We start from the raw sequence: 13,952 nt of genomic DNA, 5'->3' as shown, positions 1-13,952 counted from the left end.
AATTGTGTATAATTTAAGTACAGTATGTGTTTTTCTTGAGATTGTTATGTACCTGATGATATGTGCCTGCAATACTGCTGCAAGTCATTTTGTTCATTGCAGCAATGCATACATGTACTTGTGCATATGACAATGAAGTCAACTATGGACTTTGAATCTTGTCCTCAGGAAACTTACTAACAAAGCCCCCTACATTCTTCTGTTCTGTAAAAGTAGGTTGCTTACAAAGTAGGTGCCAGTCCTGATCACAATGGAATTGAGGGTCTGTTTTGAACAGTCTACAAGCCAAAGTCTTAACAATGACCAGGTGGACACTTATGTCCAATCAGCACCCTGCTGTGGGCCAGATTTACTTCAGAGTTAATAAACTTCCAAAAGGTATGCTCATTTAACCATAATTGGTGCGTACATGAGACGTTTTACAGAATATTGGTATGTATTGAATAGCTGCCAGGTAATGGATACAAACCAGTTTTTAAAAAATGGTTACTTAGTTTAGTGGGTGCAACCAGCAGGACAAATTGACGGCACTTTGTGGCTCACCATGTGAACTACTGCTCGAAGCACTTACAGATGATCTGTGACTTTGCTGATGTTTCTATCACACACTCTTGAATTCTGTTTTGCTCAGGCTTGCAGTCTCATCCTTCAAAGTGTTACATTCACAGTACACCAGACTACGCCCAATCCCCGAGTGAAAAAAGCATGGATGTTTTCCTGGAAATGACTTTCCTTGCTTGTGAGCAATTGCATAACAGAAATCAAAGAAATTCAGGGCCATTATGTTCGTGAGTCTAAAAATACCAATTCTAGATAAATTAGTGGTTTGCATTTGTCTATCAGATGACTCAGAAATATCTGGTGCAGAAAGAGTTCACTGGGTTGGGTATATTCACAACAAAATGCATAAAGCTAGTTCATATATTCATTTGCTTTTGACATGAATTTTCTTCAAAAACTGTAGCCTCTTCTATTTACCAGTCATATCTCAGCAGCTGACGATTATCTCCTGATGTAGCAAAGCATAGATTGAAAAAAAACCTAATTTGTAATAGTCACAGAGTGATGTATCATAGAAGTAAACCCTTTGGTCCAGGAAATCAGCACTGACCCCAAATGTGCATTAATTTAATTTTTATCTCCCTCCCCTCAGGCTCCACACTTACCCACACACACTATAGACAATTTACAGTGGCTAATTAACCTACCAAAACCCATTTCTTTGGAACATAGGTGGCAGAGTGACACAGCTAGTACAGTTGTGCTTCATAACAACGGAGACCAGTGGTCAATTCCAACCTCAAGCACTGTCTAGGTGGAGCTTACATATCCTCCCTGTGACTACCTGCGTTTCCTCTGGCATTCCAATTTTCTCCCAATTCCTAAAGACGTGTGGGTTGGTAGGATAATTGCTTCTCGTGTGAAAGTGAGTGATAGAGCCAGGGAAGAGTTCATGAGGGTATGGGGAAAATAAAAATGGGATTAATTCAGGATTAGTGTAAATAGGTGGTTGATGGTCAGCACAGACTCACCGAGCCAAAGGACCTGTTTGCATGCAGTACCGCTCTATGAAATTAGAACATCCAGGGACACCCTCATGGTCACAGGGAGAACTGCAAACCCCACACAGACAGTTATCCTTCATTTTCCATTCTCTTCCCAACTCCATTGTTAATCTGTTGAAGTCTAATTTTTGTATTCTTCGTATCCCATAAGGAGGTAAGAAAAAAAGAGTAGCCAGTTCTGTCATTCAACAATATTATTGCTGGTCTTTTACCTTGGTACCAATTCTTCCCTTTAACATGCACAGTTACTGAGGCCCCATAGACCACGTCACAGTTCAAAGTTCAAAGTAAATTTATTATCAAAGTCTATGTATGTCACCGTTTACAACCCTGAGATTTATTTTCTTGCTGTAATTCACATTAAGTACAAAGAAACATAATATAATTAATGAAAGACTGCACCCAACAAGACGGTCAAACAACCAATGTACAAAAGACAACAAGCTTGGCCAGATGGTTTCCAGGGGTTCATCCTCCTGAAGGATGTTCCCATGTCAGTCTCAGAGACTGAAATCACAGGGCCGTCAGAGATTTATAAGTTGCCTCCATGTTTCGATGTTTGAAGTGAGCATAAAATGCATTGAGCTCACCTGGGAGTGAAACCCTGCTGTCACCCATGTCACTTGCTCTCACTTTGCAGGAGGTGATAACAATCAAGCCCTGCCGCAGCTGTTGAGCATTGTTCAGTCATTCTGGTCTAGTCCAGAGTTTCCACTTCGCATGTGAGCTGGCTGTCTGAAGGTTGTACCTGGGCTTTTTGTATTTTAGTTGGTCACCAGACCTGAATGCCACTGATTTGGCCCTCAGTAGATTGTGGTTCTCATGGTTCATCCAGGGCTTTTGGTTGGGTAAGACACTGAATGATTTTCTGGGGAAACATTCATCCACCACCCCTTTACCATTTCCCATCCCCTTCTCCCTCTCTCATCTTATCTCCTTGCCCGCCCATCACCTCCCTCTGGTGTTCCTCCTCTTTTCATTCTTCCATAGCCTTCTGTCCTCTTCTATCCTCTTCTATCAGATACCTCCCCTCCAGCCCTGTATCTGTTTCACCAATCACACCATTTTTTTATAAAGTCCATGACAACCATGATGTATTTGTTCAGATCTTCTGAGGAATCCTTGAACAAGGGCCAGTCCACTGACTCAAAGCAATCCTGTAGATGCTTCTCTGGCTTCTGTAACATCTCTTTGCTGTCCTTATCCCTGGAGTCTTGCTCGTTAGCTTCTGCCTGTATGCAAGAAAGAAAAGGACAGCTACGTGATCAGATTCCCTGAAAAGCAATCTAGGCATTGAACAGTACGCATTCTTAATCATAGTATAACAGTAGTTGAATGTGTTGGGACCCCTTGTGCAACAAGAGAAATGCTGATGGTAGTTGGACAGAGATGTCTTCAAACAAGCCTGATTGAAATCCCCAGCAATGATTTAAAAGGCGTCAAGGTAGGCTGTTTTTGATTTTCTGAGTGTAGCTCTCAAGACCGCGAGTGCCTGCTTAACATTGGCCTTTGGCGGTATGTAAACTGCAATCAGGATCACGGGGAGGACTCTCTTGGTAAGTAGAACGGTCAGCTCTAGATGGGGAGCGAGACTGCAACAAGGCCACTACGTTCGAACACGTGAAGAGCTTATCATGAAACACAGCCCCCATCTTTTGCCTACTCTGAATCAGGGGTCCGGTCCATCTGATGTATTGAGTCTCACCACCATATCAGCTGTGTCTGAGGTCTACTTGAGTAGAAGATTCAAAAGAATTTTCTGTTTTAAGAAAATAACCCACCCCAATATGTTAACCCTATTTTTGTGTCATAATCGTTTGTGTGGCAGCTTGTTAAGGCCATTCTGAAAGTCCAAATACAATATCCCCCTTGATTTTTCTGTTTTATTTGCTGCTTATAAGCTCAAAACCTCTAACAAGTTTCCCAGGCTGACACTACTCAATTCTATTATTATTATCAAAGTGCTGTGTTACCACTTCCTGAACACTAGATTCTAGCACAGTGTCTATTACATTGCTCATTATCCATTTCTTTTTACAGCAACCCCTTTAATTATCCCTCTGAGTTTTCCTTCCCTCTTTCAAGCCTCTCCGCCCATACCACTTTCTAGTCCACTCTTAAGACACTGTATATTGATCTGATGAACACTCACAATGCGCTGGAGGACCTCAGCAGGTCAGTCAGCATCAGTTGAAAAGATTAGTAGACGTTTCGGGCCGAAACCCTTCGTCAGGACTGAAGGAAGAACTTTGGGGAGGGTTTGAAGAATGCTGGTAGTTGAAAAAAACAGTTATTTTTAAGACAAAGGGGTGGGAGAGGGGAAGCAGGGAGGTGATTGGCAGGAGAACAATAGTAGAAGGAGGCAGAACTATGAGGGAGGTGATGCGAAATAAGGATAGAGGAAGGGAGGGGGAGGGAATTACCAGAAGTTGGAGAATTCTACGTTCATACCAAGGGACTGGAGACTACCTAGACGGTATATGAGGTGTTGCTCCTCCAACCTGAGTTTAGCCTCATCATGGCAGTAGAGGAGGCCATGTATGGTCATATCTGAATAGGAATGGGAAGCAGAGTTGAAGTGGGTGGCTACCGGGAGGTCCTGTCTGTTGTGACGGACGGAGCGGAGGTGCTCGACGAAGCGGTGCCCCAATCTGCGTCAGGTTTCACCGATGTAGAGGAGGCCGCACCGGGAGCACCGGATGCAATAGATGATCCCAACAGATTCGCAAGTGAGGTGTTGCCTCACCTGGAAGGACTGTTTGGGGCCCTGAATGGTGGCAAGAGAGGAGGTGTAGGGACAGGTGTAGCACTTACGCTTACAGGGATAAGTGCCGGGTGGGAGATCCGTGGGGATGGACGTGTGGATAAGTGAGTCGTGGAGGGATCGATCCCTGCGGAAAGCGGAGAGGGGTGGAGAGGGAAAGATGTGCTTACTGGTGGGGTCCTGTTGAAGGTGGCGGACTTGAGAACAGCATTTGCAGATTATTTTGTGTTTGTATTGATCTGATGGTTTTGCCACTTTAGAAAATCACATTAATCACATTCGTGTAGGATTAAAATCATATATAGATTGGTCTCGGACAGGTCGCAGGCTTCTTTATTTAAATTACCTTTCTGCACTGATACTAGATTTTTAAAAATTTTATCATTTGTCTTTAAGAGAGAGGGCATGTGCTTACTAACAAAGCTCAGTTAATTACAGAATTCATTCCTTGTTACTTGGGGTAAGTGAATAGAATATTGAATGGAATTTGAGTCTATTAATTAACTGATATCCTGCTCAAGAGCTTTTCAGGAAAACCCATACCAGCAAGTGACTTGTAACAATGGTTACACCTGCAGTATCCAAGACACCGTCCTGCTGAGGTTCTGGAGACTAAACTTGCAGATGAATCTGGGACTTTTCAGGAAACCACCAAAGCCATGCAAGCACAGCTTCTATATTCCATACTCGTCCTCACTGCAAGACTCTGGCTCCATCTCAACAGATTGCCGAAATGGGCTACACAATAATGTGCTTTATTGCTTATAAAGAAAATGCAGGTATTCAAGTTCAAGTTTAATTTTTATTGAACCATACATGAATACCCATGAATACAGTAAAAAAAGTGTTACCCCAGGGCTAGGGTTCAAAACACAGTATCAATAGTCATGCATAACACAAAGCACATAGCACATATAGCACCTATAAGAGAGTAAGGATATACAAGATAGCAATTAAATATACTGTATGATAGCAAGTACATATAACCCTTCGTCAGGAGTCCTGACGAAGGGTTCCGGCCCGAAATGTGGACTCGTCTTTTCCATGGATGCTGCCCAACCTGCTGAGTTCCTCCAGCGTGTTGTGAGTGTTGATTTGACCCCAGCATCTGCAGATTATTTTGTGTTTACAATGTTCCTCCAGAATGATATCACAGAAACACAAGACAAACCAAGACTAAAAAACTGACAAAAAACACATAATAATAACATATAGTTACAACAGTGCAAAGCAATACCGTAACTTGATAAAGAACAGACTATGGGAACGGTAAAAGGAAGTCTCAAAGTCTCTCGAAAGTCCCATCATCTCACGCCAGATGGTGGAAGGAAGAAAAAATCTCTCCCTGCCATGAACCTCCAGCGCCGCAAACTTGCCGATGCAGCACCCTGGAAGCACCCGACCACAGCCGACTCTTGAGTCCGTCCGAAAACTTCGAGCCTCCGACCAGCCCTCCGACACCGAGCACCGAGCACCATCTCTGCCGAGCGCTTTGACCCCGACCCCGGCAACAGGCAATAGGCAAAGCCGAGGGATTTGGAGCCTTCCCCTCCTGAGATTTTCGAGAAGCGAGTATTTCAGAAGTTTCTCCAGATGTTCCTCTGTGCTTCTCACGTCTGTCTCCATCGAATCAGGATTGTGCACAGTACCTACTTAACAAATACAATATCATTTCGGAGCGGCCGAGAAGCTTACTGCTTTTATAGATGCTTTTATGGGAAGAGAGAATCCCAATTTAACCATCTAATTCTTTTTGTCTAGCATACCTCCCCCACTTCCATTTTGTGCATTTCACCATTGATTGAACTCTCTGCAGCCCTGAAGAGAATTCTCTTCTTGTTTAGGTAGCTTGCTAATTTCAAGGGAACAGTTAAAAATAGATAAAGAAAAGTAAAATAGAATATGTGTATAAACTAGAAAGAAACAAAATATATTGTAATCACTTCTATAAGTATATAAGTTAAAAAAAACAGAGGGTAAATGTGGATTCCTTATAGGAGAATTTATACTGAGAATAAAGAAAGTAACTGAACACCTTACATCTACTTTCACAGAAAAAACATAAAGAACCATAGAAACCATAGAAACTACAGCACAGAAACAGGCCTTTTGGCCCTTCTTGGCTGTGCCGAACCATTTTCTGCCTAGTCCCACTGACCTGCACATGGACCATATCCCTCCATACACCTCCCATCCATGTACCTGTCCAATTTATTCTTAAATGTTAAAAAAGAACCTGCATTTACCACCTCGTCTGGCAGTTCATTCCATACTCCCACCACTCTCTGTGTGAAGAAGCCCCCCCTAATGTTCCCTTTAAACTTTTCCCCCCTCACCCTAAACCCATGTCCTCTGGTTTTTTTCTCCCCTTGCCTCAGTGGAAAAAGCCTGCTTGCATTCACTCTATCTATACCCATCATAATTTTATATACCTCTATCAAATCTCCCCTCATTCTTCTACGCTCCAGGGAATAAAGTCCCAACCTATTCAACCTTTCTCTGTAACTGAGTTTCTCAAGTCCCGGCAACATCCTTGTAAACCTTCTCTGCACTCTTTCAACCTTATTTATATCCTTCCTGTAATTTGGTGACCAAAGCTGAACACAATACTCCAGATTCGGCCTCACTAATGCCTTATACAACCTCATCATAACATTTCAGCTCTTATACTCAATACTTTGATTAATAAAGGCCAATGTACCAAAAGTTCTCTTTACGACCCTATCTACCTGTGACGACACTTTTAGGGAATTTTGTATCTGTATTCCCAGATCCCTCTGTTCCACTGCACTCCTCAGTGCCTTACTATTAACCCTGTATGTTCTACGTTGGTTTGTCCTTCCAACGTGCAATACCTCACACTTGTCAGTATTAAACTCCATCTGCCATTTTTTAGCCCATTTTTCCAGCTGGTCCAAGTCCCTCTGCAGGCTCTGAAAACCTTCCTCACTGTCTACCACACCTCCAATCTTTGTATCATCAGCAAACTTGTTGATCCAATTTACCACATTATCATCCAGATCATTGATATAGAGGACAAATAACAATGGACCCAGCACTGATCCCTGTGGCACACCACTAGTCACAGGCCTCCACTCAGAGAAGCAATTCTCTACCACCACTCTCTGGCTTCTTCCATCGAGCCAATGTCTAATCCAATTTACCACCTCTCCATGTATACCTAGCGACTGAATTTTCCTAACTAACCTCCCATGCGGGACCTTGTCAAAGGCCTTACTGAAGTCCATGTAGACAATATCCACTGCCTTTCCTTCATCCACTTTCCTGGTAACCTCCTCGAAAAACTCCAACAGATTGGTCAAACATGACCTACCACGCACAAAGCCATGTTGACTCTCCCTAATAAGTCCCAGTCTATCCAAATGCTTGTAGATTCTGTCTCTTAGTACTCCCTCCAATAACTTACCTACTACTGACGTTAAACTTACCGGCCTATGATTTCCCGGATTACTTTTCGATCCTTTTTTAAACAACGGAACAACATGAGCCACTCTCCAATCCTCCGGCACTTCACCCGTAGACAGCAACGTTTTAAATATTTGAGCCAGGGCCCCTGCAATTTCAACACTAGTCTCTTTCAAGGTCCGAGGGAACACCCTGTCAGGTCCCGGGGATTTATCCACTTTAATTTTCCTCAAGACAGCAAGGACCTCCTCCTTTTCAATCTGTACAGTTTCCATGATCTCACTACTTGTTTCCCTTAATTCCATAGGCTTCATGCCAGTTTCCTTAGTAAACACAGACACAAAAAACCTATTTAAGATCTCCCCCATTTCCTTTGTTTCCGCACATAGCCGACCACTCTGATCTTCAAGAGGACCAATTTTATCCCTCACAATCCTTTTGCTCTTAATATACCTGTAAAAGCTCTTTGGATTATCCTTCACTTTGACTACCAAGGCAACCTCATGTCTTCTTTTAGCCCTCCTGATTTCTTTCTTAAGTATTTTCTTGCACTTCTTATACTCCTCAAGCACCTTATTTACTCCCTGCTTCCTATACACGTCATACAACTCCCTATTCGTCTTTATCAGAGTTGCAATATCCCTTGAGAACCAAGGTTCCTTATTCCTATTCACCTTGCCTTTAATCCTGACAGGAACATACAAATTCTGCACTCTCAAAATTTCTGCTTTGAAGGCTTCCCACCTACCGATCACATCCTTGCCAGAGAACAACCTGTCCCAATCCACGCTTTTTAGATCCTTTCTCATTTCTTCAAATTTGGCCTTCTTCCAGTTAAGAACCTCAACCTTAGGACCAGATCTATCCACCAGATCTATCCTTGTCCATGATCAAGTTGAAACTAATGGTGTTATGATCACTGGAACCAAAGTGCTCCCCTACACAGACTTCTGTCAATTGTCCTAACTCGTTTCCTAACAGGAGATCCAATATTGCATCCCCTCTAGTTGGTCCCTCTATATATTGATTTAGAAAACTTTCCTGAACACATTTTACAAACTCTAAACCATCTAGACCCCTAACAGTATGGGAGACCCAATCAATATATGGAAAATTAAAATCCCCTACCACCACAACTTTATGTTTCCTGCAGTTGCCTGCTATCTCTCTGCAGATTTGCACTTCCAATTCTCTTTGATTATTGGGTGGTCTGTAATACAATCCCACTAATGTGGCCATACCTTTCCTGTTTCTCAGCTCCACCCACAAGGACTCAGTAGACAAGCCCTCTAATCTGTCCTGCCTGAGCACTGCTGTAACATTTTCCCTGACAAACAATGCTACTCCCCCACCTTTCATTCCTCTGTCTCGATCACATCTGAAACATCGGAACCCTGGAATATTAAGCTGCCAGTCCTGCCCCTCCTGTAGACAAGTTTCACTAATTGCTATAACGTCATAATTCCACATCAATCCACGCCCTCAGCTCATCTGCCTTCCCCGCAATACTCCTAGCATTGAAATATATACACCTCAGAAGATTTTTACCACCACTCACAACCTTTCTATTAGCGGATTTGCTTAAACTTTTAACATCATTTATTTTCTCCCCAGCCACACTGTCAGCTCTGGCACTCTGGTTCCCATCCTCCTGCAAATCTAGTTTAAAGCCCCCCCAATAGCATTAACAAACCTCCCTGAAAGGATATTGGTCCCCCTGTAGTTCAAGTGTAACCCGTCTCTCTTGTACAGGTCCCACCTGCCCCAGAAGAGGTCCCAATTATCCTGAAAACTGAAACCCTGCTCCCTACATCAGTTCCTCAGCCACTTGTTCATCCTCCAGAGCATCCTATTCCTACCCTCACTGGCACATAGCACAGGTAGCAATCCTGAGATTACCACCCTCGAGGTCCTGCTTTTCAACTTCCTACCAAGCTCTCTATACTCACTGTCCAGGACCTCCTCACTCTTCCTTGCTATGTCATTGGTACCGATGTGCACCACGACATCTGGCTGATCACCCTCCCACTTCAGAATGTCATGCAATCGATCAGAGACATCCTTGACCCTGGCACCTGGGAGGCAACAAACCATCCTGGATTCTCTGTCATGACCACAGAACCTCCTATCTGCACCTCTAACTATCGAGTCCCCTATCACTACCGCTCTCCTCTTTTCCCCCCTCCCTTCTGCACTGTAGAGCCAGACCCAGTGCCAGATATCCGGCTACTGCAGCTAGTCCCACTTTAGCAAAACTGCAAAGCCAAGGGGATGGTGCAACCGAGCAGTTTATTGGTGCGTTCTTTTCACTTTGTGGTACCATTGAAAACACCTTCCAACAACTTGCTGACAATTGAAAGCAGGTTGATTGGAATGCAATTAGCTGAATTGGATTTGTCCTCTGATTTGTAACCAGGATATCCCTGGATAATGTTCAACATTGTTGGATGAAAACTGGAATGTTTGACTTCGACTAAAGCTAGGATATTGTCTGATGCCATCATCATTGTTGTATTTACTGCTCCCTGTTGCTTTTCGATAATCATGTAGAGTGAATTGAATCAACTGAAGACTGGCGTCTCTGTTGATGAAGTTTTCGAGTGAAAACAGAGACGGACCATCCTTTTGGTACAGCTGGGAGAACATAGTTGCAAATGTTGGAACTTACCATTATTTAAGCCAGGGATGTTCCTGGAGCCATTTTCTATAATTAGCTGTTTGAGTCTCCAACTACTGTATCTGTAAGCAGATGTGACAGGACTGCTGGGCTTTGTTCTGGCTGTGGGATGACTTAGATCTGCCTATTACCATAGAGTCATACTGCATGGCAACAAGTCTTTCAGTCCAATAGGCCCATAGCAACCAAGATTCCCACCTAAGTTAGTGTCATTTGACTGCATTTAGCCAATATCCTTCTAAACCTTTCCTACCCCTGTACATGTCAAAGTACCTTTTAAATATTCAAGTCAAGTCAAGTCAAGTTGCTTTTTATTGTAATTTCAACCATAAACTGCTGGTACAGTACACAGTAAAAACGAAACAATGTTTCTCCAGGACCATGGTGCTACATGACACAACACAAAACTACACTAGACTAAGAGAGACAATACAGGGCTATACAAGACTATGTAAAACAACACAAAAACTACACTAGACTACAGACCTACACAGGACTACAAAAAGTACACAAAACAGTGCAAGGCGGTACAATAATTAATAAACAAGACAATAGGCACAGTAGAGGACAAATTACAATGTAATAGTAAATGATGTAGATGTCAGTCTAGGCTCTGAGTGTTCAGGAATCTGATGGCTTGGGGGAAGAAATTATTGCACAGTCCAGTCATGAGAGCCCAAATGCTTCGGTACTTTTTGTCAGATGGCAGGAGGGAGAAGAGTTTGTATGAGGGGTGCACAGGGTCCTTCACAATGCTGTTGGCTTTACGGGTGCAGCGTGTAGTGTAAATGTCTGTAATGGCGGGAAGAGAGACCCTGATGATCTTCTCGGCTGACCTCACTATCCGCTGCAGGATCTTGCAATCTGAGATGGTGCAATTTCTGAACCAGGCAGTGATGCAGCTGCTCAGGATGCTCTCGAGAAATCCTCTGTAGAATGTGGTGAGGATGAGGAGTGGGAGTTGGACTTTTCTCAGCCTTCGCAGAAAGTAGAGACGCTGCTGTGCTTTCTCGGCTATGGAGCTGGTGTTGAGGGACCAGGTGAGATTCTCCACCAGGTGAACACCAAGAAATTTGGTGCTCTTAACGATCTCAACGGAGGAGCCATCAATGTTCAGCGGAGAGTGGTCGCTCCGTGCTCTCCTGAAGTCAACAATCATCTCTCTTGTTTTGTTCACATTCAAAGACAGGTTGTTGGCTCTGCTCCAGTCCGTTAGCCACTGCACCTCCTCTCTGTATGCCAACTCATCGTTCTTGCTGATGAGACCCACCATGGTCGTGTCATCGGTGAACTTGGTGATGTGATTCGAGCTGTGTATTGCTGCACAGTCATGGCAGAATGAACAGCAGTGGACTGAGCACACAGCCCTGGGGGGCCCCCGTGCTCAGTGTGATGGTGTTGGAGATGCTGCTCCCGATCTGGACTGGCTGAGGTCTCCCAGTCAGGAAGTCTAGGATCCAGTTGCGGAGGGAGGTGTTCAGGCCCAGCAGTTTCAGCTTTCCAATCAGTTTCTGAGGAATGACTGTGTTGAATGCTGAACTGAAATCTATGAACAGCATTCGAACGTATGTGTCTTTTTTGTCCGGGTGGGTGAGGGCCAGTTGGAGGGTGCTGCCAATGTTAATATTGTTAATATACTGGCCTCAACCACTTCCTTCGGCTGCTTGATCCATATACTGACCACAGCCTGGGGTGAAAAAGCTGTCCTCAGGTTCGTATTAAATCCCTCTTGTCTCAACTTAAACTTATGCCCTTCAATTCTTGATTTATTAACCTTGGGAAAAAGACTATGTGTGTTCTTCTGTTCTTGCTTTTCTTCTCCTGAAGGCACAGGCTAGGGAGCACCATGATTTCAACCCAACTGAAATGGGACTTTCTCTGCACTAGGACTGAGTAGCAGGCTTGACTACCAATCCAGTGAACTATCTTCTCCAGGTGGATGGTAAGCAGAGATATTCATGGTACTTTGCTTTGAAAATTGTCCGCGATCCGGAGGGTAAATTGAGCTCTTGTTACTGTCAGTGCATCTTGCAACTGTTATTCAACACTAAGATGCACTGATCTTCATCTGAGGGAGGATGGTAGATCTGAAAGAGGTTCTTAATCCATATTTACCCAGTGTCACAAAACTTTACAGGTCTGTAATAAACACTGAGAATTCCCAGGGCTATTACCTTCCACAGTACAACCCCTGGTTTATATATGCTTCTCTGCTGAGTTTGATCTGCCCAGGGACCCTGATTAACCATCCGTAATATTGACTGTAAGATGCAATATTGAGATTATCATTCTGTCAGGCTGTTGTGTGTCGAGTCTGGTGAGTCATCTCTCCTAATTTAGGTACTAGGCCCTTGATATTTGTTTGAAGGGCCTATGAAAGCTTGACATTGCCAAATAAAAATCCGTTCATGAGGTTGATGTTGCATGGTCTGTCCAGTTTCAATGGTTTTCCATTTTAATACAGTTGGTATGGTACGCTGGACGTTTGCAGGGAGCATAAGTGTCAGCAGTACTGCTGTGGGTCTTGTGTCCAAATTGGACGAGGTTGCATATTTCCTCCCCTGAACAACAATATTACAGCGGTTGAGCTTTTTCAGAAGCTGCCAGTTTTGTACTCAGCATTAGAATCAGAACTAGGTTTAGTATTACTAACATAGGTCATGAAACTTGTTGCATCGTGGCAGCCGCAAGACATAAAAATTACAAAATACATAAATAGTGGAAAAGACAAATCATCAGGGAGTGTTCATGGGTCATTAACACTATATAGTTTTAAAAAATCTACATTAAAAATTGAATTCAAGTTCCACACCTACTGAGTGGGTATGAACTTATGTCTCTTCATTTTTAGTTCAGACCTCCGGGTAACTAAGCTGGCAACATATACCCTCCAATTTTATTTTCATCCACGTTTGGCCTTATGTCCAATTCCACCCAGTCTTATTTCCATTTTAAACTCTTTCAATCTGTGGCATACAGAGAGTTCATGAGTTCAAGGAAAGCAACTGGAGCAACAAGAAACAAATATTGATATGCTAACAAGTGTAGACAATCAGAGAGATCTTGGAATGCATATTTACCGATCCCTGAAGATAGTAAGGGAAGTAGCTAAGAAGGCTCTGAGAGCATTTGAGATACTTGATTTCCTCAGTCAAGACGAAAGTACAAAAACAGGTAAATGGTGACAGAACTGGACAAACACTAGTTAGGCCACAGGTGAATGGTACAAGACCATACTGGTAGTATGAGTGGGGATGCAGAAATAGTTAAAGAGGATGAAGCTCGAGTAGAAGAAATATGCACTCCGTGGTGACTTTATACACACAGTATCCAGAATAAGGTAGATGATCTTGCAGCACAGTTCGATTGGCAGGTATGATGTTGTGGCTGGAAGAAATTCATAGTTAGGAGCTTAACATCCAAGGCCTGGCTCTTAGGGAGGGGTGGCTCTGTTGGTAAAAAATGTAATCAGATCCTTAGGAAGACGTGACATAGGATCAGAAGATGTAGCATCCTTGTG

The sequence above is a fragment of the Mobula birostris genome, chromosome 3, assembly GCF_030028105.1.
Source record: "Mobula birostris isolate sMobBir1 chromosome 3, sMobBir1.hap1, whole genome shotgun sequence".
Taxonomy (NCBI): domain Eukaryota; kingdom Metazoa; phylum Chordata; class Chondrichthyes; order Myliobatiformes; family Myliobatidae; genus Mobula; species Mobula birostris.
Note: the sequence above shows the minus strand (reverse complement) of the source record.